Source organism: Hyaena hyaena, unplaced genomic scaffold, assembly GCF_003009895.1.
Source record: "Hyaena hyaena isolate Hyena2069 unplaced genomic scaffold, ASM300989v1 scaffold_126, whole genome shotgun sequence".
Lineage (NCBI taxonomy): Eukaryota > Metazoa > Chordata > Mammalia > Carnivora > Hyaenidae > Hyaena > Hyaena hyaena.
This window is the reverse complement of record NW_024080759.1, coordinates 938,717-964,216: the sequence shown is the minus strand read 5'-3', so window position 1 is coordinate 964,216 and position 25,500 is coordinate 938,717. Positions and strand designations below refer to the sequence as shown.

Below are 25,500 nucleotides of genomic sequence, written 5' to 3'. Positions count from 1 at the left end.
AAAGAAAGCCAGTGTGGGATGCATTTAAACTACAGTTTTGATGATGCCCACAGATGGTCCCAGGTGTAGTAAGGAGGACTCAGGAGGCCCAAGTGAGGGCTTGGTCTAAGAATAAATTTTAAACAATTCCCACAACACTGTGATAATAAAGATCTGCATTTATTCCTGGTTATAACTAAACTCATGAGGTCTGTAATCATGGACATAGACCTCAAAGGGCCAATATAGGGTTGTAATTCACCCACTTAAAAAACAAAAAAACAAAATTAAACAACTCTTCTTGTTAAAATAAACTGAACTTACCCAACAAACTTTCTTTGTAAGGTTTATTTATTTATTTTGAGAAAAAGATATAGAGAAAGAAACTATGCATGAGTGTGAACAGAGGAGGGGCAGAGAGAAAGAGGGAGAGAGAGAATCCTAAGCAGGCTCCAAACTGTCGTCACAGAGCCTGATGTGGGGCTTGATCCCACGAACGATGAGATCATTCCCTGAGCTGAAACCAAGAGTTGGACACTTAAACTACTGAGCCACCCAGTCACTCCCCCGCCAGACTTTGAACTGTATAATTCCCAGATAAGGAAATGTTTCATCAGTATATCTACAGAACATTGACATAAGAGACTGGAAAGGAACCAATGTGGCTGACTCATTCACTTACTCAGCTTAACATCATTCACAGACACCAAGGGACTATGGAAGTAGGAGTTCACAGAGAATTTTGTAGTCCATCATCTTCCCTCTCATATTATGGATGAGGAAACTGAAGCTCAGAGGGTTCAGTGACCTTTGTGGATATAAAAAACATAAGTGAGGTTCAATGTGGAGACTTGAGATTCATGCGAAGACTCCCAAAACATCAATGAGAACACCTTAGGGCTGGTTACCTGCCTCTGATAGAAGGCTGGGTGGTAGTGGTGAAATTTAGGTGCTAGGTGATGATGCAAGAGGGGTCATAGGTTAAGATGATGCTGGTGTTGGTAAGACTTGTGTAGTTGGTAGGAGTGTGTTGCAAAGATCAGTAATATGTTCTGAGCAGGAGTGCAATACCTCAAGAATGGTGAAAATTCTCTAGGAATAATTTTTGTTAAAGGTGCATTCTTTGGAAAATAAGGAAATAATTTTAATGGCACAGATGACTTTCTGGATGTGGGAAATGTGATGAAGGATTAAGTTTTTATATTGGCATGCACTCACTATGTTTTGTCAAAGAGGCAAGAATTAGGGTGATATGTTTGCTTTCTACTTATGTAATTGGAATTTCTTTCCTCAGAATAACTAAATCTGTTGCTAAATCTGTTCCAAGAAAACAATAGTTCAAATGATAAATAATCAAAGCCCAGGAGTCCTTGCTCCTCAGGGAAACTGGTCAGGTTTACACTGTAGAACAATTATTTTCCTGACTTTAGCAGAAAGTAGTGAATGTTAAGTTTTCCAGCTTTGAAAGTCAGAGTGTGATGTAAGTCTCCATCAAAGCTAACTCATATCTCAGGACAATCTAACTTGTTAGTTAAGGGTAGGGTTAAGATACCTATCTTAGTTAAGATTACCTTAGTTAAGGTAAGAATGCTGGCTGATTAACTTTTAGAAACAATTATGAAGTATAATGGTGAGAATCCTAAAAAAAATTTTGTACTGAGAGATATGAAACTATTTTTAGTACTGAGAGGTAGTAGTGTATTTACCAATTTTATCTATTCACATTTTGTGAACTCACTAATGTCTCCATGATGCAGATGGTTTAAACTTTTACTTCTTAGGAACCAGTTCCATGTCCTCGTAGGCTTCCTCCAGGGAGCAAAATGTGCCTCTTACTTTGCTGATAGGCAAACCTAAACAGGCTGCCCAATGTGAGGCCACCATGTCTCTATATTTCCTGTGACTCTCCTTTAACAGTTTTGGAGGAAAAGTCAGACCCCCCCTTCCTTTTTTTTTAGATTATTTATTTTGAGGTGTGTGTGTGTGTAAAGAGAGAGAGTGAGAGAGAGAGAGAGAGAGAGAGAGGATCCCAAGCAGACTCCATGCCATCAGCACAGACCCCTACATACAACTCCATCCCACAAACCATTAGATCATGACCTGAGCCAAAATCAAGAGTCAGACACGTAACTGACTGAGCCACCCAAATGCCTCAGACCTCCTTTTATTAACCTAATTTCTTTTGTGTTCCCAACCAGAGTTTTCCCCTCCCTAGTATTTTTAGTCTCTCCCTCTCCATGAGTCAGAGGAAGAGAGACTCTGAGCATATTTAATTTTTTTGTTTTTTATTTTTTTACCATAGAATATGAAAACTATACCTAGAGTAGGGAACATACTGTAATGAATTTACTGTTCCCATCACCTTCTTCAACAGTTGCTAATACATGGTCAGTCTTATTTCGTCTCTATTTTGATCCACTTTCTACTCCTTTCCAATTGTTTTTTTAAAAAATTTTTTATATAGTTTATTTATTTTTGAGACAGAGAGAGACAGAGCATGAGTTAGGGGAGGGGCAGAGAGAGAAGGAGACACAGAATCTGAAACGGGCTCCAGTCTTTGAGCTGTCAGCACAGAACCCGATGCAGGGCTCAGACCCATGAACTGTGAGATCATGACCTGAGCCGAAGTTGGATGCTTAACCGACTGAGCCACCAAGGCGCCCCATCCTTTCCAATTATTTTGAAGCAAATCTCAGACATCAAATATTTCATCTGTAAATATGTCAACATGCATCGCTAAAAGATAAGATCTTATAAGACATAACCACAGCACATTATCTCACCTAAAAACACTGACAATAATTTCTTAATACTGTTAAATATCCAATTGGTGTTTACATTTCCCCAATTATCTTATAAATTTTTTTAGTTTTGTTTTAACCATGTGTTTGAATCATTATCTAAATACAGTTTTTACATTGACACAGGTTGAGATTTCTCAGAAGTATCTTTTAATCTCTAGGTACCCTGTCTTTCCATTCTTTTTACTCTTGTAATTGTGTGAGAAAAAAGCTGGCTCATTTGTACAATTTCTCAGTCTGGATTCTGATTATTGCATCACTGTTGTGTTAACATGTTTCATTATCCCTCATAGCTCCTAGAAACTAATAGTAGGCTTTATAAGACTCAGATTCAATTTATTCTTGGTAATACTATTTCATATGTGCTTTTCTGTCAGGAGGCCCATAATGTGATATTTTTTTCTCATTGTTTGGTGATGTTATCAGCTATTGCTGATCATTCCTGGGATCACTAAGAATTAGAAAATAAAGATATTCTAATTCCAACATTTTTTTCTTCATTTATTAGCTGGTTGCTTCTTTAAAGAGAAATTTTCCATATCAACTAGTTGGTTACCCAGAGCTACAGATCATATAGGAAACTTGATTCTTCCTTTTATTAATCAGTTTTGAAAGTATAAGGAGGTGGCTATAACATCCTCTGAAGGTGATCAATGAGATTTTAATTTTTAATTATAATTTATTAATATTTGATGCTTTTCAATCCCTTTCATTTACTATATATATTGATGCTCCACTTTGGCCAGGGGAGACATGACCATAGAAGTCTTCACAGTTTCCTTTGATCTAGAGTGATAAGATGTTTCTGTCTCAACATGTACATTTTCTGTTCCAGACCTGGAATCAGCCACTTTCTAAAGATCTTTGCTTCTCTTTAGTAGGAAATGGTAGTGACCACAGCTGGGTGCTAGGAGTTCTCTTTCTTGATAGGTTGGCCCTTATTTCCATCAGGGGTTTTGAAATCAGACATGTGAGTTTGAGCCCTTACCCCACCTTTTGCTAGCTGGGTTCTTAGGCAAGACACTTAATTTGAGCATCAGTTTTCTTCATTGAAAAAAGAATAAATAACAACATTTAGTCTTAAGATTCCTGTAAGTCTTAAATTCCCTAGCATAAAATAAGCAACCAATAGATAGTAGCTATTGATATTTAATGTTTTCATTAACACAGGCGTGCATGTTGTCATGTAGAGGAGTCTCAATGATGTGTTCCAGTGTTATTCCCAACATTACCTATTCGACCTTATCATCCATTAGTTAATGGATGGATTCAAATAGAAATTTGAGTATGGAGTATTGTTCATGTTGTTCCACTAACCATGACTGACTTTTCTCTTCTCTGCAGATTTTAACTCTTCAAAGCCTGTCCTCTTTCACCTCCTATAGTAGTACCTTTTATCTTTGGTATTTGGTCATATGTTGTGAATTGTTTCAATAATTTTTCCACATATGTATGTTTTTTTCCCAGGAATACTGTCATATTGTTGATGGTAGAGATGTCTTATTATTTTTTTAAATTTTGAACTATAATATATATGAAAAAAGCATATGAAGCATAAATGTGTAGTATGATAAATTTCAAAGTGAATATCTATGTAACAAGCAAAAAATATATAATATTTCCAGTACTCCAAAAGCCCTGTCTGTGTCCCTTTTTTATCACATATCCCCTTATCTTCTCTAAAGACAGACCACTATTTGTACTTTTATAGTTATAATGTTCTTGCTTTAATTACAGTTAGATCTCTTACAAATAGACCCCTTAGTGTTGCCTGTTTCTGAACTACATACAGATGTATTCATGATCTGTGCATTCTTTTGTATCTGATTTCTTTTGCTTGATGCTACACTTATAAGATTTATTCACATTGTTGTGCATAGCTCTGTTTTTTTCATCACTGTTGCTATATATATCTCTTATATGAACACACCATACACCACAGTTTATCCACTTGATCACGTTTACAGTTTTTGACAAATACAAATAAGGCACTTTGATCATTGAACAAATATTCTGATATACATACGCATGCATTTGAGTATATTCTAAGAATTAGAATTGTTTGGTCACAGGGAATGCATACATTAATTTAAAAAATTTTTTTAATGTTTATTATTTTTGGAAAAGAGAGAAACGGAGTACGAGCAGGGGAGGGGCAGAGAGAGAGGAAGACACAGAATCTGAAGCAGGCTCTAGGCTCCAAACTGTCAACACAGAGTCTGATATGGGACTCGAATTCACAAACTGTGAGATCATGACCCAAACTAAAGTCAGATACTCAACCGTTACCTGGGCCACCCAGGCACCCTTGCATACCTCAAATTTTAACAGATAATGACATACTATTTTCCAAAGTTGTTTTGCCAATTTACTCTATAACAAAATGACCCAATTGGGCTTTCTGCTTTTCTTCTTAAAGACCGTTCTGAAAGGAACAGAAGCTCTGAAAGGGAAAGATGCTAAGACTTGCAGGGGTTACTTTAACCTGTGGAAGTGAAAACCGGCAATCACAGGGAAAAGTCCTTGGAGCTTCCTATTCCCTCCACTTCTTTTGGAAATTGTATTGTTCTCATTGTATAGTTCAAACAGTCTCTTCCTTGAAGCCAACTGTGATTCCATTCCATTACCTTCAATGAGAATGCTTGATAGATTTTCCTTTGTATTATAATTATGTGTAGCTCATCAACCCCCTTGGAACAGGTACCAAGTCTTAAAGGTTTGTATTCCCTTCTCTCCGGTACAATTCCTTTTAAGGCAAAGAAAACAACAGATGACAATTCAAGAATGAAAACTAAAACCTTCATTTGTTTAATAAAGGACACTGGGGCTTTACCCCCTCCCTTTTGTGGGTAGAGTGTGGACCTCTGTGTTTTGTGAGGTCACCACAAAAAAGCTTGGGTAGAATGTTTACAGCTATCTCTATTTCCAGTTCCTTTGAAGGTGCCTTATATGTCCTGTGATTTCATTCATTGTATGGCTGTTTTATAGTGTTACTATTATATTGTGACATCTGTGTGTGAGTTAAGTAGTTATTGAATCTAAGGGATTTTTTAGTGTTTTATTATTCTTACAGTAAAATAATATAGTTTGTAAGTTACCTAACAAGTTGCTATATGCAATTTACAGAATGAGAGATAGACACCTAACAATTCAAAAATTAAAAACAGAATACAACCATAAATAAAGGTGTATCCTTCCTACCTTGTAAATAGCTGTAATCAGTTTTTGCCCCATGGGCAGTCAGACTTCTCTTCTGAGTTAATAGAAAACTAAGGAAATACTGGTAAGGTTCTTAAATGTGGTTCACCCTCACATTTAAGGCTTTTAGTGGAAAGGGTTGATTTCTGGGGCCTTTATGTGTATGGGAGAGATGTGCATGTGTATCAGTGGGTTTATTTTCCTTATTGATACTGAACTCCCAAGTTTGTTTCTTTATCTTTGCTTTACATAGCTTAAGGTATTGCTTTATGATTGCAAATGACACATCCTCAGTTCCACATTGGGTATATAGAGTACTTTTAAGTTCTTTGATTTGACGTACATAGTTTGCAATTGTTGCCTTTCACTTGTTATCACCTTGCCATATTTATGCCCAGCAGGCATTACCCAGATGAATATGAGTGTACTCTCAGGAGAGATCTCAGGCTTTGCTTCTATTTCTCACACTCAGAGAAACTGCCATGGCCCATGGCCAAAGCCCCTGTTAAAGGGTAGGCACAGATTATGATCCTCTGTTCACATGACCCTGTAACTCTGATCATAACCAATTAGATCAAGGATGAGCTCCTGCCTCAAAGACAACCAATCTCTAGGTGGCTTAGCAGAATATAAAATGGCCTTTTCTGAGTTGGGTTCCCCAGAAGCAGATCCTAGGATGATTTGTTTGAAAGTGCCCTGGTGAAAAGAATCTACAAGTAAATCTAGAATTTGTATTGCTGTCACAGGCTTCTTCTTTATTTTTTTTTTATTTTTTATTTATTTATATATATATATATATTTTATTTATTTCTAGGAGAGGGAGAGAGAGAGAGCATGAGCAGGGGAGGGTCAGAGAGAGAGGGAGACACAGACTCTGAAACAGGCTCCAGGCTCTGAGCTGGCAGTCAACACAGAGCCTGATGTAGGGCTCGAACCCACAAACCGCGAGATCATGACCTAAGCTAAAGTCAGACACTTAACCGACTAAGCCACCCAGGCGCCCCTGTCACAGGCTTCTTTAGATATGAAATGTTCCCAAGAAAAAGTAGAGGAGTGGAGACATGGGACAAGGAAGGAAAGTAAGACAGACAGGGGTGACATATCAAGCAAAACCCCAGAAAAGATAACTGTCAAAATTCTGCGGAGAGGATTGGAGAGAAGTGGTCACCTCACAGGACAATCCTAGCAGCAGTGAGGGAGCTAGGGCGTTCATACTCCCATACCATCAGTCATTGGTTAAGGGCCAACCCTGGGTATATAAGTTTTCAGGCACTATCTGCTATCTGTGTATGCAGAAGAAACTGGCCTCATGCACCCTGAGGACAGCCTTTTTACTGTGAGTTGCAAGTGTTGGTTGTTGAGAGTGAAAGCACTCCAGGACTGAAGTACACTTTTATGTAACACAGCCATCGGAGGGGATCTACACAGAGCACTGTCAGTGGGCCTAGAGGCCTGTCATGACAGGTTGCTCAACAGAATTATGGTGATTCATGGAATTAATTAGATCCTCTGTCTTAGGGATCTGGAAATGCCATATACGGAGGATTAGTAAGAATTCAACAGGGTGGTGCAGTCTCTAGGAGCAAGAAGCAGGAGAGTTGAAAAGAATAGAAGCAAAAGTTTACAGAATTCATACTGTTTGCAGGTGGACATATCCTTTGGTTTCACTCAATTGTACTCTCATTTCCCTGGGGAAGTGGTTATTTCCTTCTTCTATCCTTGCGTTTTGTAATAGCAGAATACCTTAAATATAAAATAAGGATAACAGACACGAGTCCCCACAAAAGCAGATGGCCAAATTCTTGGTTTCAACTACTTTATTATTCTGCTTCTTCTTTTTTCTTTTTTCCTCATTTGTCCATGTTGGGTGAGGTATGGATTCCACCTAAGGTGACTAACCAGATTATTGCTAAACTCATCCTTCTGTGCTTTTCAATATGGGTTGTAGGTGTCTCTGATGAATTAGCCTGGAAACTAAAGGTCTGTTTTAACATTTCTCTACCTCACTGGCTTCATGGTGGGCAGTAGGTAGTTGTATAAACTGTGATTTGGCGCCAATTCTTGGACTACAAATATCTTAACCTCTCACCTCACACCCAGCCTCAAATTTCCCCATTTATTATGCTTTCAAACTCAGCATACTGGAGTTGTTAACATGAAAATATTTTCTGGAAATAACCCATATCAGTTAATAATGTCTCTACATGGATTCGTATGGTCAGGGCAGTGATGTAACTAAAGAATTGCAAAACTGTAGTTCCATGGAACAACTAGTTCTTACAATCTAGGATAACTCTCAAATCTGTCTTAGTAGTGTGACTTGCTGGAGAAAGAATGTAAGCCAGATAAATAATAACTTAGCACAAGACTGCCCACTTAGTGGTACTGAGATGGGCATTTTTTTCTTCCCAGACTTGGTAACTTTATTTCCATATCTGACATTTTAAGGACACATAGAAGTAATGTTAGTACCAAGCATTTCTGTAAATGATGGTTAGGTATAAATGAGATTTATTTAGGAATAAATAAGGGGAAATGATTTACAGGAAAATGATTTACAATGCCAGTATAACATATGAACACAAAAATAAAAACTAAAATAAGGCAGTTAAATTTGAAGGTCTGTATACATGGAGCTGAATTCAGAATGGCAGGTAATCTATGTCTTCTCCAACCAAATAGCTGTACTCATGCCATTTCATACACTTTACCTGCACCAAGGTATCAACTTCCATTTGTAACAATATCTGGGAACTCCTAGGAGTAATGGTGATATGACTATATTAATTTTTTAAGAAAAGCAATAATATTAATTAACATTTATTAAGCACCTATTTTGTGCCTTACTTTTCTTTTTTTTTTTGTTAGCAAACTTCTTTTTTTTTTTTTTTTTACGAATAGTTTATTGTCAAATTAGTTTCCACATAACACCCAGTGCTCATCCCCACGAGTGCCCTCCTCCATGCCCATCCCCCCTCCCCCCTACATCCATCAATTCTCAGTCTTTGTCAGCATTCAAGAGTCTCTCATGGTTTGCCTCTCTCCCTCTCCCCCGCCACTTCACCCGCTCTTCTCCCCCTTGGTCCTCCGTCAAGTTCCTCCTAATCCTCCTATACGTGCAAACATATGATATTTGTCCTTCTCTGCCTGACTTATTTCTCTCAGCATAACACCCTCAAGGTCCATCCATGTTGCTACACATGGCCAGATTTCATTTTTTCTCATTGCCATGTAGTATTCCATGGTATAGATAAACCACATCTTCTTGATCCATTCGTCCATTGATGGACACTTAGGCTCTTTCCATGTTTTGGCTATTGTTGAGAGTGCTGCTATGAACTGTGCCTTACTTTTCTTATGAGGCTAGTAATAATACCTGCTTCATAAAGGTGTAGTGAGAATTAAATGAGGGAAGCATTTAGATTAGCACCTGAAGCAGTACTACTGTGCAATAACTGATACTTATTATGATTATGGTTATTAGGTACTAAAGTTAGTATTGGAGATATAAAAAATGGACAAGATATGATACTTCTTTTCAAGAAGCTCTGAGCCTAATGGAAAATGAGACATGTAAAGAAGCATTTATGATTTGGTAGGATTCAGTGCAAGATAGGGACATTTTAATGCCAGGGTCCTGTCTTTAAAGGGGGAGCAGTTAATTTTGCATGGGGGTAATGAAGATTTTCCAGAATTAGGAGGCCATGGCTTGGTATTTGATACTGGGCACTGATAAAAGCTGTCATATGATAAATGGTTGAAGAGTCTTCTAGTAGTGAGACACAGTCCCAAATACAGTACATTTGGGAACTGGAGTGGATACCCAGGAGTGGAGCAAGGCCTGTCTGCAGAAGCAGCCAAAGGTAATACTGGATGGTAAGGTGGAGCCATATTAAAAAAAAAAAAAAGTTTCTCTGTGTAACATTCAGGAGCTTGGACTTTATCCTATGTGCACTGCAGACTACTGAGGGTTTGACCAAAAACAGCATCAAAAAAGATAAAATCAGGTTTACATTTTGAAAAGATGGTAAGATGACTCTGGCAGCTGTGGACAAATGCCAAGTTGGTAAGACTAGACAAGCTGTTAGGAAAGTCCAGGCAAGAGACAGGTAAATGTTAACTAAGATAGTAATGACAATGACAAAGAGGGGATAAGACATAAGGCAACTCATACAGGGAGACAGAATAGAATAAGCTGCTATTGAAAGGATTAGAGATTTAATTGTTATTTATGGTACAGTTAGGCCCTCCCAATTAGTCTAAAGAAACTTCTCAGTTAATGCCTGTCAATCCATGCACAATTGAGATTCTTTGCATTTCTCTTCAAATTGTATACTGTTGTATAGGGTTTTGTACTTTCCAACCAAACTTGTCTCCATTTAAATTGTAAATGTTGGAAGAGAAGAATAAAGTGAGTGATAAAGCTGCAATGGTCATTATAGCTTAACTTGTGTTTGCTGCAGCTCCTCCCCTCTGAAAGGTGTCAGAATGAAGGATTTATGAATATAGTCAAGGTAAAAATGGGAAATTCTGAAGGTATAAAGAAAAAATGGGATAGGAATGGTAGTATGTAAGAATCAGATTGATATATGTGAGTGAATTGCTCTAATAGAATCAGTACTATTTGGAAAGCTGTCAATGTCATCTCATATTTAAACTAGTAAGTGCATATTTAAGCTGTGCAAATCACTTGCATTCATTTCATGGCTAATCAATCCAGTCTGAAATTGTTTGCCAAATGGTAATGGGATTTTCTCTAACAGCCAGATACTTAAGTCACTAGACACCAAATTATGGGATAAAAAATCAATTCCACATCCCAGATAATTATTGGCTTAAAACAATATTGTGTTGGGTCCTGGCGCATACCCTCTAACAGCAGATGTCTTTGTTTTGGACCATTTTGATGATCTTAGTAACTCTAGCATGATAAACTAATGATGCAAATTATTTTTTCATTTTAATTTTACATTGTAGATGGAGCTATTGGCTTTTAATGCAACATAGTTTCTGTTGTAGCCAGAGCCCAAATTAGAGTAGTGACAGTGGAGAAAGAGAGCAGGTGACATATTCTCGAGCTATTTGGAAGTGGGAGTTGAAATAATAAATTCCAGGCTTCTGAAGTGGGTGAGTGGAAAATGATGTTGCCATGTGCTGTGATAAGGAAGACAGGAGAAGGGGGCAGATTTAAGGAATAGACAAATTCTATTTTAGATTTGATGGATTTCAGATCCATGGTCCAGTTCCCAAACCTTTTAAATTCTGTATTCAATCAGCAATTTTTTTAAGGATTCTGATATATGTATATTTACTTATGGATTATATACATGTAATATTTTATTTCATATAATAACTATTAGTAAAACTTAATTTCTTAAAGTTTTAAACTAAATATACTTTACTTAGCAGAAGATGCATATTTTCTTTTTTTGCCTTTTAAAAATGCATTTATTTTATTATTTTTTGGCATATGAAAATTTATTTTTGTCATATTTTCACCATCAAAACTTATGATCTTGGTTTTTTCTTCTTGCCTTTGTATAAGGCTCAAAGAGAGACCCTGGCTACTTTGACAACCTTAAAGTGAACTCCAGGAATGTTACCGACAGCATGACCTTTGTTACCATACCCAGCAACCAAAACCTCATCATTTTCCTCAATAAAATTCAAACAGCCATCATTGGGTACCAAAGCTGTGATCTTTTTCATTTTTAATCAGCTGGACCCTGACACACTTCCTGATGGCAGAATTTGGCTGTGTGGCTTCAACCCCTATTATTTCCAGCACAATTCCCTTTGCGTGAGAAACATCTCCGAAAGGGCTGCCCTTCAGGACTGTGCTGAAATGGCTTTCTTGTAGTGTTTATCATGCCACTTCTGATCTTGTCAGTGACTATGGAGCTTCCAGGGAGTACGAAGACCGCAACACTTGCTCATACTGCTGGCGCCGCAGGCCTGAGCAAAAGAGTTATTCTTTTCTAAGTTATCTCTGCACCCAATGTGGGGCTCAAACTCATGACCCTGAAATCAAGAGTTTCATGCTCCATTGAGTGAGCCAGTCAGGTTCCTTTTTTTTAACTTTTAAAAATCAATTATGGAAAATTTTGAACATACTCAAAAATAGAAAGAATAGGATAATGAACCTGCATATAGCCCTCATCTAGTTCCCACAATTATTGACATAATATTGACATTTTATCTTATTTTATTTGTCTTCTTAAGTTTTTCTTTTAATACCAGTTAGTTAACATACAGTATTATATTAGTTTCAAGTGTACAATATAGTGTGTCAACACTTCTGGTGCTCAAAATGACAAGTGCACTCTTTAATCCTCATTGCCTGTTTAATCCACCCCCCACCCACCTCCCCTATGGCAACCATTAATTTCTTCTCAATAATTAAGAGTCTTTTTCTTGATTTGTCTCTCTCTTTTTTCCCCTTTGCTCATTTGTTGTTTCTTAAATTCCACATATGCGTGAGATCATAGGGTATCTGTTTTTCTCTGACTGACTTATTTCACTTAACATTATATTCTCTAGCTCTGTCTATGTTGTTGCAAATGGTAAGATTTCATTCTTTTTTATAGCTCAATGATATTCAATTATATATATGTGTACATATACATATATATAATATAAGATACATATTTCCCCCACCCCATTTTAATATCTGTCTTTTGGGGGAGCTGAAATGACATCACTGTCATTTCACACATATACATGAACTGTCTACACACACATGAGCTTAGTCACAACAAATCATATTGCCATTATTTGTAAGTTTAAATAAATGTTTAAGTTTAAGTAAATCTAAAAGAGTTCTTGTAATAAGTATTAACTGAACTTCAAAATTACAAGAAAGCTGTGTCATATTTAATTGGCAATGGAAGGAAAAATGATGCATTTTATAAACAATGGAAGTTGCAATGTTTTCTTCTATCACTGAAGTGAATCATCTTTGTGCCCCATTTTGGAGATTGGGATTAAATTAAGAGGGAGGGGTCAATAGAGTGGAACACCTTGAACAGATTAAATAAAATATTATCTTAAAACAATGGAAAAATATTCATTACTTTTAACAACCTGGTCACTAGAGGCTTTGATGTGGCAGTGTCAACAGAGGAAGAGGGGCAGCCAGATCACAGAAGTTCAATAAGTGACAACAGATTACGTTAACCACACATTCAATATATCCCAGACACTGGGCCAATTAAGCACTTCTCAGACAACCCTGAGAAGAAGTTATGATTATCTCTATTTTAAGAAAATAATCAGAGACTTGCAGAGTTTAAGTGACTTGTACCAGGTCACACAGTTAAGTGGCCCTAGCAAAATATGAACCATGTTGAGCATTTTAAAAGCTGAGCTCTTAAATAATATGTGATAGTGTCTCCTGGCATGAGGCTAGTTAGTGAAGATGGAGTCTGAGGGTAGATAACTATTCTTCCAGGAAGCCAGATATCTTGCCTATGGTTAAAGCAGAAAGAAAAGGAAATAAACGGCCAAGTGTAGAATGAGAATTGAATATTTTTATAGGGTGAAGGGAATGAGGCAGGAAAGAGAATTTGAGGCAGTTAGGCAGGAGAGAGAATAAGTATAACAAAACCCCTAAGGATCTAGAGCACAGGAGGGAAGTTCAGCCTTGAGGACCAGGAGGTTGCCTCCTCTATAGGGGGATGAAAGTGGTAAGAATTGGAATCAGGTGCAAATAAGTATGAAGGCTTTATGTGGGGAGGAGGAAGAAGAGGCAGTGGAGATTCCAAGTTCACATTATTTATTTTCTCTGTGAAGTAGGAGACAAGGCCATTGCTTAGACTGTGTGGAGGATGGAGAGAAAACAGGTAGTGGTCAGACCTGATAGGACTATTATTAAGCTTTAAACAGTAGCTGTGGGGAATGGGAGCTGGTACAGTTTTGAAATTTTATACTATAGAGAGAGACAGTGGTTGGTGGACAAGGAGGCAAGGGAATCAAAGATTACAAGAAAGGTGGAGGGAGCTGACAGAAGAAAATAGAGGGATCAGAGTCCTGGAAGTCTCAATGTGATTATTGGCTTGGCGGATGTAGGAAAGAGCTCCAAATTTCAAAGGGAGAAGAGAGTTGCACTTAGGCATTTGAGCCTTCATAGCAGGGACACTTATTTCCCATCCTCCCAATGACCATCCTTCTAAATGCTCTCCTTTATGGCAGCACTGGAAATTTTAAAGTTATGTTTCTCAGACTCCTTGTGGGGTTTCAATTCAGAATCCTATGAGAGGCACTGGGTTGAGATTTGCGAGGTACAAGAGGAGAAGCCATTTTTCCTTAGCTGCAGCTCCAGACAAGCACATCAGCATCTGCAGAGGGCAGACATCTGGGCAGCCGTGCCAGGACTTCCAGGCATCCTCCTGAGAACCACCTCCTTGGGTGCTGAGATCCTCAGCGTGGTTTCTACAATGTATGCATTTCTCAATCTCATGAACCCTAGCAGTGTCTTCTCTCTCCTTTGCTCCCCTGGACCTTGAGAGATTGTATAATCCAATATTTAAAAAAAATCCCCTTTATACTTGTGCCTAAAGAGCTTTCTGTTTTCCTGACATAACCTAGGCTAATATATCTCCCCACCCCAATTCTTCATTTAATCTGAATTATGAGCTTTTTTGTGATCATATCAATATTGGTCAGGATTATCATATCTGTTTATTAGGATTCTTGGTTGCAAGCAACATACAGAAAATATAGCTACTTTTAAAAGAAAAGAAATTTCTTTAAAAGCTTTCAGATAGCTTGTGGGCTTGCAAGGAAGGCTGGAGAACCAGGCTATGGGAATCAATCTAGACAGTGGAGGGGAAACAAAAATTATGCCACAAAGTCAAGTGCAGTGACTGCTGCTGCTGAGCTCAGAGGCAAGTTTGCCTAACTGATGAATCCATGCCCCTCTGCTCTAGATATAAAGGGGAGGATCTGGACTTCCAGCTTCAAGTGACAGCTCTGTCTAAAAGATGGAAGAAGCTCAAATAAGAGATTTAGAAGCTGGGAAGCCTCATAATTGATAAATGTCTACTCTAACATCCAGTTTTTTGTGTGCTATGGTTTAGATCCTCTTGTTTTGTCTGGCAAACCCTCCTGTTTGCTCATTGTCCCTGCTATGTGTACTTATTCTTTAAGAGCCAGCTTCCTCCTTGAAACTTTTCCACATGGAAGTGTCTGCATCCTGCCCTGAATTCCTATAGCAACTTGTATCTTGTTCGACCCTATTAAATTCTAACTTGTTTGTATTGATATTTGAAGTTAAAACTATTAAATTTATAGCATATTTAACATTGAATGAACATTAGAGCTCATTTAGTAGCTCATCAGCTCCTTGAGGTCACGGCTTGCTTTCCCAATATTGTGTAACCACAATTCCCAGCATAACACTTACTTATGATAGATACAACATAAATGTGAACTTGAAGTAAAGGAACTGCACCAAGATTTGCTTATCCCCATTTCCATTCTCTTTTCTAGCCACCTCCCTCCATCACCACCAGTTTGTCTTTGATCCTAATCCCTCCCACATCCTCTAGGATCTTATTTCACTCTTTTATTTTTTCTGGAATTTTCAATCAACCTCTTTATAGATTTCTTTACAGTGGTCTGAATATGCTCAAATATCCCCTGTTCTACAACCACCTTTCTTGGTTATCTTTCCTTCCATCTCCACACTTTATAAAAATAGTTTATATGTAGCCTCCTTGTTGTCACTTCACTCTTGTCTCTCTCCTCTTTTTCTTGAAGTCTGTCTTGTTTCCTCTTCAAGGTGACCACAGTAGCCTGTTCCGGGGACCGTTTGCCCGCATCCTCTTTGGCATCCCTGGTTGTTTGCCACTGGTGATCACGTGACCACTGCTGTCTCTTTTCCTATGAGACTGCATTCCTGATTCCTCTGCTGCCTTTCCTTCCTCGTTGCTCTAGTGAACATTCATCAGCTTTTGGCTGCTTAGCATTCTGACCCCTGTCTGTTTGGATAAACCGCTGGGATAGGGGTGTGGAAGCAGGCAGAACCCACAGGTGGGGTGGAAACCCTAACTCTCCCTTTCCTCCCTACACCCCCTACATGCTGCTAGCGTGCTGGCTCATGGCCGGTGCCTTGTCAATCAGAGGCTCCTGCCCGCGACAGTCAGAAATTATTTCTGCAGGTGGAATAGCATTAAAAATCTCCTACCCAGAGCAACGGTGCAGCTCAGCACTGCTGAGCATACCCTGGAAGCAGCACTGCATTGATGTTCTCACCAATTATTACTGGGGTCTACGTGAGCTTGTCCTGGCTAACAGCTGCTGGCCTCAGTTGGTTCCTTCTTGTTTTCTGAGGCTAGTTCTCCTGTTCCTGCTCTCTGAGAGCAAGCCCGATATCCTGTCAGTAAATTCCTTTTCTGCTTAGATGAGGCAGAGTTAGTTGGGTTCTGTGGTTTGCTCTGAAGATCCCTGGCGAGCACATTTTCTTTTCTTCCTCTTCCCCCTAAATGAAGGTGTTCCTCCTGCCTCTTTCCATGTCTGTCTTTTTTCACCATCCTCACTTTCTGCTGGCAAACTCATCTATTGCCTGTGTCAGTAATCACCTTTATGCCAATTTCTCCTAAATCTTTTTCTGGATTCCACTTCTCTCCTAAGCTTTGACCTAAGTTCACACTTAGATCCAAATGCAGTTCCAAATGCACACCCTTGTATGTCCTTCTGATGCATCAAAATGAACAAGAGTAAAACTCAGACTCACCAGCTCTGATGTTGCTACTAAATCCATTTCTCCTCCAAATTTCTCTCTTTCTTGCTGAACATCCAGACTCTATTTTTCTATCTGTGCCATCCCTTACATCTCCAAATGAACAGTACCAAGTTCATTTTATTTTATTTTTTCAGGACCAATACCTTGTATTCTTCATTTCCCTGATATTGTCATTACTCATTGTCACCTGAACAATTGTCATATGCTCCCTATTGAGCTCCTACCTCTAGTTGTTCTTTTGAATTAACTTGACACATGCAGTCATATTAAATTTCCTAAAACACTGTTCTGCTTATATCATCCTCTTTCTTGCCCCTTCATGTCCCTTCAGTGCCTTCAGGCTAAAGAGAAAACTCTAGAACTTGACTCTCAAGCCACCCACAATCTGATTCACCTTGTTTATCCTATACATGGGATTTCTTTGAGAATTTAATGACCGTGATCATGTTCCATATTTTCCCACCTTGAAGCCTTTGTATTTTCTTTACATGAAGTGTCTTTCTCCATAGCTCACCGTAAGCATTACCTTGAGTTCCAAATCAAATACCATCTCCTCCAGGAAGTCCTTCTCCTAGTCCCCATATGAAGTACTTCTCAACTATTAATATGCATATGAATCACCCAGGCATCTTGTTAGAATGCAGATTCTGGTGCATTAAGTCTGCTTAAAATTGAGGTCCGGGATTTGATATTTCTTTCTATTTTTTTAAAGTTTATTTTTATTTGTTTTGGGGGGAGGAGCAAAGAGAGAGAGGGAGAGAGAGAGAGAGAGAGAGAGAGAGAGAGAGAACATCCTAAGCAGTCTCTGTATTGTCAGCACAGAGCTCGATGTGGAGGGCTTGAACTCCTGAACCGTGAGGTCATGACCTGAGCTGAAACCAAGAGTCAGAGGCTTAACCAACTAAACCACACAGGCACCCCTGGGATTTGATATTTTAACAAGTTCCTCCTTGATGCTTGAGGGTCCTGGGCCACTCTTGGAGTAGCAGGGCCCTGGAGACAAGCATGTTCTTGCACTAAACCATGGGGCAAGGTAACAAGGCAGGAACTGTATATTTATTATTTCACTTACAATATTACATAAACTTTAAAGTACCCATTTTGCCTCCTCAAAGACAAGGATTGGACTAAGCTCATCATTATCTTGTTGAATACAGTAGCTCAATCAATTTATTCTAACTGTATTTAATGTGCTCCTTGTATCCTCTCCTTTTCTACTCAGTGGTTACCCTCACCTCTTAGCTTAACTGTATTTTACATGGGTAGATACATGGAAAGAATAGAGTCCGTCATATGTGATCTGCTGTAGGTAAGGATAACCCAGCATGTTTAAGATAATCTTCATTTAATTATTGTTGTGTCTATGGTTCTGAAGTACCAACAACCGAATCTACTCCAGCTCAAGCGGAAAAGGAATTTATAAAAGCATGTTAAGTAGCTCACAGACTTGTTGAAAGCGTCAGAGACTACACAGCTGAATCAGTGCATAAGTTGTACCAAAGGACTCCCCAGCCATACTTTTTTGGGCATCGATTCTGCAGTTTACCCTGTACATGACAGTAGTCCTGGAACTTCAGATGCTACTGCTTCTGAAACCTGTCTGCAGCTGCCCAATCTCACCACAATGGGTTCCATTCAGGGCCCATTCCTTCATGTTTTAGTTCCTGATGTGTAACAAATTAGCACAAACTGAGTGGCTTAAAACAGAAGATATTTATTCTCTCACAACTCTGGAGGCCAGAAGTCTAAAATTAGTATAGAAATCAGGGAAGTTCTTGGCATGGTGGTGCTTCTGCCAGAGACTCTGGGGGAGAATCCATCCCTTGCCCCTTACAGGTTGTGGTAGTTACCAGCATTTCTTGGCTTATGGCTGCAAACTTCTAGTCTTCAAGGCTAGCATCTTCAAAACCTCTTCTGCTCTGCCATCACATTGTCTTCTCCCCCTTGTATATGTCAAATTTCCTTCATCCTCCTCTTAACAGGATACATATGATTCATGTGGAGCCCCCAAGATAATGCAGGTTGATCTCCCCATCTCAATGCCTGTAATTGAATTACATCTGCAAGTTCTTTGCTATGTACAGTACCATTCACAGGTTCCAGGAATTAGGACCTGACATCTTTGGAGGCCATTATTCATCCTACTACAAACACAGTGGTGTTTGCTTCTGAATTGAAGTCTCGCTCGTGTGCATCTCATTGGTGGAGCCTAGGTCACATGTCTGCTCCTGTGCTGCAAAGAAGGCTAGGGAATGAGCTTGTCAGGAAAGGCATTCAGAGATGAGAGGTGGCCAAAATATTTGTCTACTGCCAACTACTCCAGTCTCCAAAACTTTGTAAAATTGAATTTTGGCTAAGAGAATATGCTCACTAATGAATGTTTTGGGCACCAAATTTCAAGCTTTGCATTTATTGACTAGGAAAACCATCAATTTAGAAAAACATTTTCTTTGACTTGGGGTGGGGGATGGCAAAACACAATACCCAGGTATGGTTTGGGGGCTGTAATCCTCTTTGATCATAGGAAAAATCTGCCCCATGACCCTAATATGGACAATTCAGTTATATCCAATATTTCATTAAGAATGACATTTGGTTATAATGTCATGGTGAATTCCATTTCTTATCAGGTCTGATGTATATTACTCCTGTGATGACTAGCATTGTCCAATAGATTGATACCAATAAGGACTTGGGCAATAAGAGGTAGACAACTTCTGTTTTTTCAACTCCCTGAAATTTTATTTTCAAGCAAACTAAAGTGTCCTTCTGTATTTTCCTCCTTTTCCCCAGTACACATGTATACCTCCATGTCAGCAATTAACTTCACGAGTTTACCTGTATGCCTGTTAGAAATAATGGTGCCAACTCTTATTTTCCTAATCAATCTGTCAAAAAAAGTCCATTAATCTGTTAGGATGTACATGCCTTTGTAGTGTTACAATGATGGTAGGCATCTTACAGGTTGCACAGTGTCCAAATACTATGGAAAAATGGTAAATCTACATTCTGGGGTGTATTTAAGAGATGGAGAAAACCATTAGAAGTTATTGAGATGAGTATTTATAGCAACTACATAGATGTCAGTGCAAATACATCTTGGGCTCTTCTGTGTAAATAATCTTCTGAGAATGTTTTTATTGTTGACACTTCGCTGCCGGCTTCTAAGACACTCTTAAAATTCAGTTTGTTCCCCTGAGTGTTTTTTGTGAATGTGGCAGCATAATAAAAACTTTCTTTAGAAGGCCCAGAATCAAAGTGATGAAAAAATTAAAGTTGTGAGGAAAAAATAACTTTTTCCTTTAATCTCAGAGGCTTCCTATTTCTTTCTTGAGAGAGATTTTATTCAGGAAGGGTCTGTAACATTATGATCTGATTGACAATGATCCCGTATGCCCAAAACACTAGCTGAAAGTTTGAGGCAAATTCCTGACCCCTTCTGGTACTCCATTTCTCATTATGTCACCATCTTATTTCCTGGTACCAGTTACTTTCCTCTTTCTTAGATATGATTGGCATTTTCAAAAAGTATATTTTAGTGCTTGTTTCTCCCTTGGGTTCTAGAGTGGTTTTGTGTATACCTAACATTCATAAAATGTCCATCTCTTTTTTGTTCCCAAACCCTCTGATTTGATGTGACCTTTTTGGGGGGGAGTATGAAAGGATGAAGGAGAATTGTAGAGGTTTGGAAGCTTCACTCTGTGAATTAATACTTCTGCTTCAGCATAATGTTGATATTTGATCAAACATAAAAAGCTTCAAGCTTTTAATGTCCTGCTGACACCAGTATCAACAAAGCATTGAAGCAGAAGCTTTCTGGAGGCTGATTAGAGGGAGATTTTATTTCACTAGCTTTAAGACTAAGTATACCTTTTAGTAGATCTTTCTCAAGGATAAGCTACATCATGCATTATAAATCAAATTCAAGAGCTTTAATAAAAGACCCTTGATAATTTGGTAATATATTATCACTATGTTTTGGAAAGGCGATAAATGACTGCTTTTTATAGTGTAATTTAAAATAATAATATGGATTACAGTTGTGTTCAGTCATGAAAGTATAATTTAACAGTTTGGGCTTCTAATAACCCTTTTTTCCCTTGACAATGTCCATTCTTATTTTAGCCCAAGAATGGCTTACTTGGGAATGATTTACTATGCTTGCTTTTAGAGTCTAGTAGGGCTGAACATGTGTTTAATTGGAATTTTATGTTGTTGTCTTGGAAAAGCTTCACACAGAAATGAAATTGAAAGCTGGAGAATAAAGACTGCTAACGTACGAGCCACTGCAATATCAAAAGCATGGCCCATGTTTGCAAGCTTGCTGTATCAGGGTCCTGCAGGAAATGGGTGGCTCACAAGATGTAGAATTGAAGAGAGTTTAACAAGGGGACTATTTATAAAGGTGTGGGAAGGTTAAAGGTGTGGAAAGGTTATAAAGCACCAAGGGACAATGAAACACCCAGGGACTCCATGCAACAGGGAGCTTGTTACTACTGAGGCCTGGAGAAGCAAGGAGTTTTGCTGTTCCTGGGTCTGGAAAACACTACAGGTGGGGGTGGGGGTGGCGGATCAATGAGAACTGTGGCCTCAGTGGAGGAATGTGGCCCCTGTTATGTTACATCAAGACAAGATGGAGCCAAGCAAATTAAAATGCAAATGTTTCTTTTTTCTTACCTCTGAATTTCCTTTTGGAGTGTCCCATTGAACTGGACCCCATAGAAGCTTCAGGACAAAGAAGTCCAAGTGATACGAGCTGAGGCACAGAGCAGGGTGAAGACAGGTGGGGCATTGATTTGGAGGAATAGCCAGCACACATACAAGACTGGAACAAAACTGATACTAAGAGACTTTGCATTTGTATCTGATAAGGACGTGACCTATTAGAATCTACATTCAATGGCTTTCCAGTTTCCATTCTTCTGCTTTCCAGTCGTTGCTAATAAAAAAGGCTTTCCCCCAAATTCTCTTGTTTCCTGGGGCTATGTGACTTTCAGAGCTGTTTGTCTGATATCTTTGATCAGTTTGGAATGCAACTTACTAGATTTTAACCAGAATTTATTAGTCTTTGGGAACGTGGAACAAGACAGAAGCAACCCAATTCCTGCTACCATCCAGGACTGCAGGAGGAAGTCTTGCCATTCATAAGATTCATCAGAAAAAGCAAATGGGTAACTTTGCTTCTAATTATTTGTCAAGTACTCTGTAAATCTCCTCTGGGGTTCCTGACTCTTCATCTTTTGTACTTCTTTCCTTCAGCTCCCCGCTTCTAGAGCTCTCCTTGGGGCTCCAGACCTGTTTGGATTCCAAAGTCCTGTTTGGGACCAGAGGATGTCATGTCTTGGTTCCCCCTAACTAAATACCCACTAAACCAAGGTAAAGACCATAATACCATTTTAGGGTTGTTCTGCCATCCAAATAAGCACTGTGCACATGTTCTTCCATCATTGCACCAGGACAAATCCTTTGGGTCAAGATTGCCTTCCTACACCTGAACACCTTCAACAGTGACAATCTTGAGCCATCATTGCCTCTCCAATGGGGCATTATACAGGAGACTGAAGTAGCTATCACAATGCCAGTGTGTTAATTTACAATTAGAAATTTAAGATGGGTACTTACACAATTAGCACTTTCTCTCAAATGCATGGGAATTTAATCACAGCAACAAGCCATTTCTTTTATCATAAGCAACCCCTCTCCTAGCACCCAACATACTCAAAGTCTGGGAGATCAGATATTCTCCTTACTAGGCAAACCTACACTGAAGACCCAAATCCTAACTAGAGATTTTGGGCATGGAAATGGAATAAAGTAAGTTATGCATATAGCACAAAGTAAGATGGTCTAATAATATGCCATCTCCCCCAAGGATGCCTTTGTAATCCTAAATTTCTTGGGCCATATCCTGGGAGCCATGCTGTTGGAAGTGAAAATACACTTTGTCTAATACCCAAGTCCTTTTCTCCCCAAAACTGCTGAGGATCTCTCTGTGACCTTGGTTCCATACGGGACTGACTCCCCTCCCAATACCTTCCTCAACACTTTCTTGCTTTCTTTCCTCATACATATTTAATCAAGTTACAATCTAGACAGATAACCTGGGAAGGTATTTTTCTCTCTTAAGATGACTTGCTTATTTATGCTCTGAACCATTCTGTGTGGATTTCAGAGTTAAGTTCTGAGAGAAAGTCTTACTTCCTATGTTTTCTGTAAATCTCAGGCACTAACCAATGAAGAAGCAGCTTACTTCATCATCATGCTGGATCAACCAAGCCCTCTGTGAAATATGCTGTTTAAGGGGGGTGGAGGCAAGGTTGCTGCTCCCACCATTTCCTTCATAGGCTTAACATGAATTGATTGTGCTTGTTCCCAAATCTGTTTATGCCAATTGGTGCTAAGTATTGTAATTTTATAGTGTAATTAAATTAAAAAATATAAAATATGAATGTAACAAGAAAATTCTCTTAGGAAAACTCGGCTAAAGCTTTGAGGAGACTCAAAAGAGGTGAATAGCTAATTCTATTGTTGAATGAGACAATTATAAATATTGGGGAAAGTTATAAAAATTTAAGGTTTTGCACTCAGACTGGTCTATAGCTATCTTTAAATTTTCACTGCACTAAAGACACAAACTGGAGATGTGGACAAAGTCCTGTGGGTATGCTTTATTATTTTTTTTTAATTTTTTAAAATATTTTTATTTCTTTCTAGGAGAGAGAGAGACAGCGTGAGCAGGGGAGGGTCAGAGAGAGAGGGAGACACAGAGTCCGAAACAGGCTCCAGGCTCTGAGCTGGCAGTCAGCACAGAGCCTGATGCGGGGCTCGAACCCACGAACCACGAGACCATGACCTAAGCGAAAGTCGGACGCTTAACCGACTAAGCCACCCAGGCGCCCCTGTGGGTATGCTTTATATGTGAGACCATCAGGATGCCATATTGAAATGAATGATACTGTCCTTACCCCAAAAGATCTGTGGAAAATGTGTATTTATGTATTCTAGTAGAAAAGAAAATGTTTCACTAAGTATGTATCTATCAGATTTCTGGTATTCCTTGCTTTAACTGATATTTTTGATTCCCTGAGTCCCAACTGCATTAGATGAGAGTACTTCCAATGCAGTATGAGTAATGATAACAACAATAGGGTAATTATGGTGACTGCCATCCATGGAAACATCCTGCTTAACAAATGCAGTTTATTGTTAAAGAGTAATATTAAATTTACTTATTAATATGCAGTTCGATTACAGATTATCTTCTAAGACAATACATAAACAAGTAGGCCCTCTTGTTCAATATTTCACTCTAAACTTCCCTTGGGAAAGTGTAAGTCATAGTATCAACTCCAGGGAATTTCTACTGTGAGTACCAACATCACTAGCTCTCTGTTCCTTCCCTGTGGCCAGGAGGCACTGCTTCATTCGGATCACCCCCTGTTGTGCAACATGTGAGACACTGGCCTTCCTTTGGACTTTTAAGTGTTATCTGGAATAAAACAATTTCTTGTATGACCATATGAGCTTTTGCTTGAGGACTACATGTGCTTATGGACTTGGTAAACACTACATTCATTCAGACATACTCATTCTTTTTTAAAAAATTTTAATTCCAGTATAAGTAACATTCAGTATTATATTAGTTTCAGATGCACAATATAGTGACTCAACAATTCTATCCATGATTCAGTGTTCATCATGATTAAGTGTACTCTTAATCCCTTTCACCTATTTGACCCATCCTCCCACCCACCTCTCCTCTGCTAAGCATTGTCCTGCTCTATAGTTAAGAGTCTGGCTTTTTTGTCTCTTTTTCCTTTGTTCCTTTGTTTTGTTTCTTAAATTCTGCATATGAGTGAAATCATATGCTATTTGTCTTTCTCTGACTGTCTTATTTCACTTAGCATTATACTTTCTAGATCCATCCATGTTGTTGCAATGACAAGATTCATTCTTTTTATATGGCTGAGTAATATTCCATTCTGTGTGTGTGTGTGTGTGTGTGTGTGTGTACCGATTATCTTCTTTTTATGTATGCATATACGTATGCATGTATATATATATGTATTTAAAATTTACATCCAAGTTAATTAGCATATAGTGCAATAATGATTTCAGGAGTAGAATCCAGTGATTCATCCCCTATATGTAACACCCAGTGTTCATCCCAATGAGTATCTTCCCTGATGCCCCTTGCCAATTCAGCCCCTCCCCCCCAAAAAAAACCATCCACCAAACCTCAGTTTGTTCTCTTATGGGTGTGCCTGGATGGCTCAGTCAGTTAAGTGTCTGACTTCAGCTCAGGTCATAATCTCACATTTCATGGGTTTGACATGAATCTGTGCTGACAGCTCAGAGCCTGGAGCCTGCTTCAGATTCTAAGTCTCCCCCTCTCGCTGGCCCTCCCCACTTGCACTCTGTCTCTCTCTCAAAAATAAATAAACACACACACAAAAAAAGAGTCTCTGATGGCTTGTCCCCCTCCCTGTTTTTATATTATTTTTGCTTCTCTTCCCTTCTGTTCATCTGTTTTGTATCTTAAATTCCACGTATGAGTGAAGTCGTATGATATGTCTTTCTCTGACTAATTTCACTTAGCATAATACCTTCTAGTTCTATCCACATAGTTGCAAATGGCAAGGTTTCATTCTTTTTGATTGCTGAGTAATACTCCATTGTATTTATGTACCACATTTTCTTTATCCATTCATCCATCAGCAGACATTTGGGCTTTTCCCATATTTTGGCTATTGTCGATAGTGCTACTATAAGCATTGG

General features: G+C 38.7%; 1 pseudogene; it reads right to left on the bottom strand.

Annotated features, from left to right (window-relative positions):
- Positions 1–11,486: 11,486 nt before the first annotated feature.
- LOC120235290 lies at positions 11,487–11,915 on the bottom strand (annotated as a pseudogene).
- Positions 11,916–25,500: the final 13,585 nt, after the last annotated feature.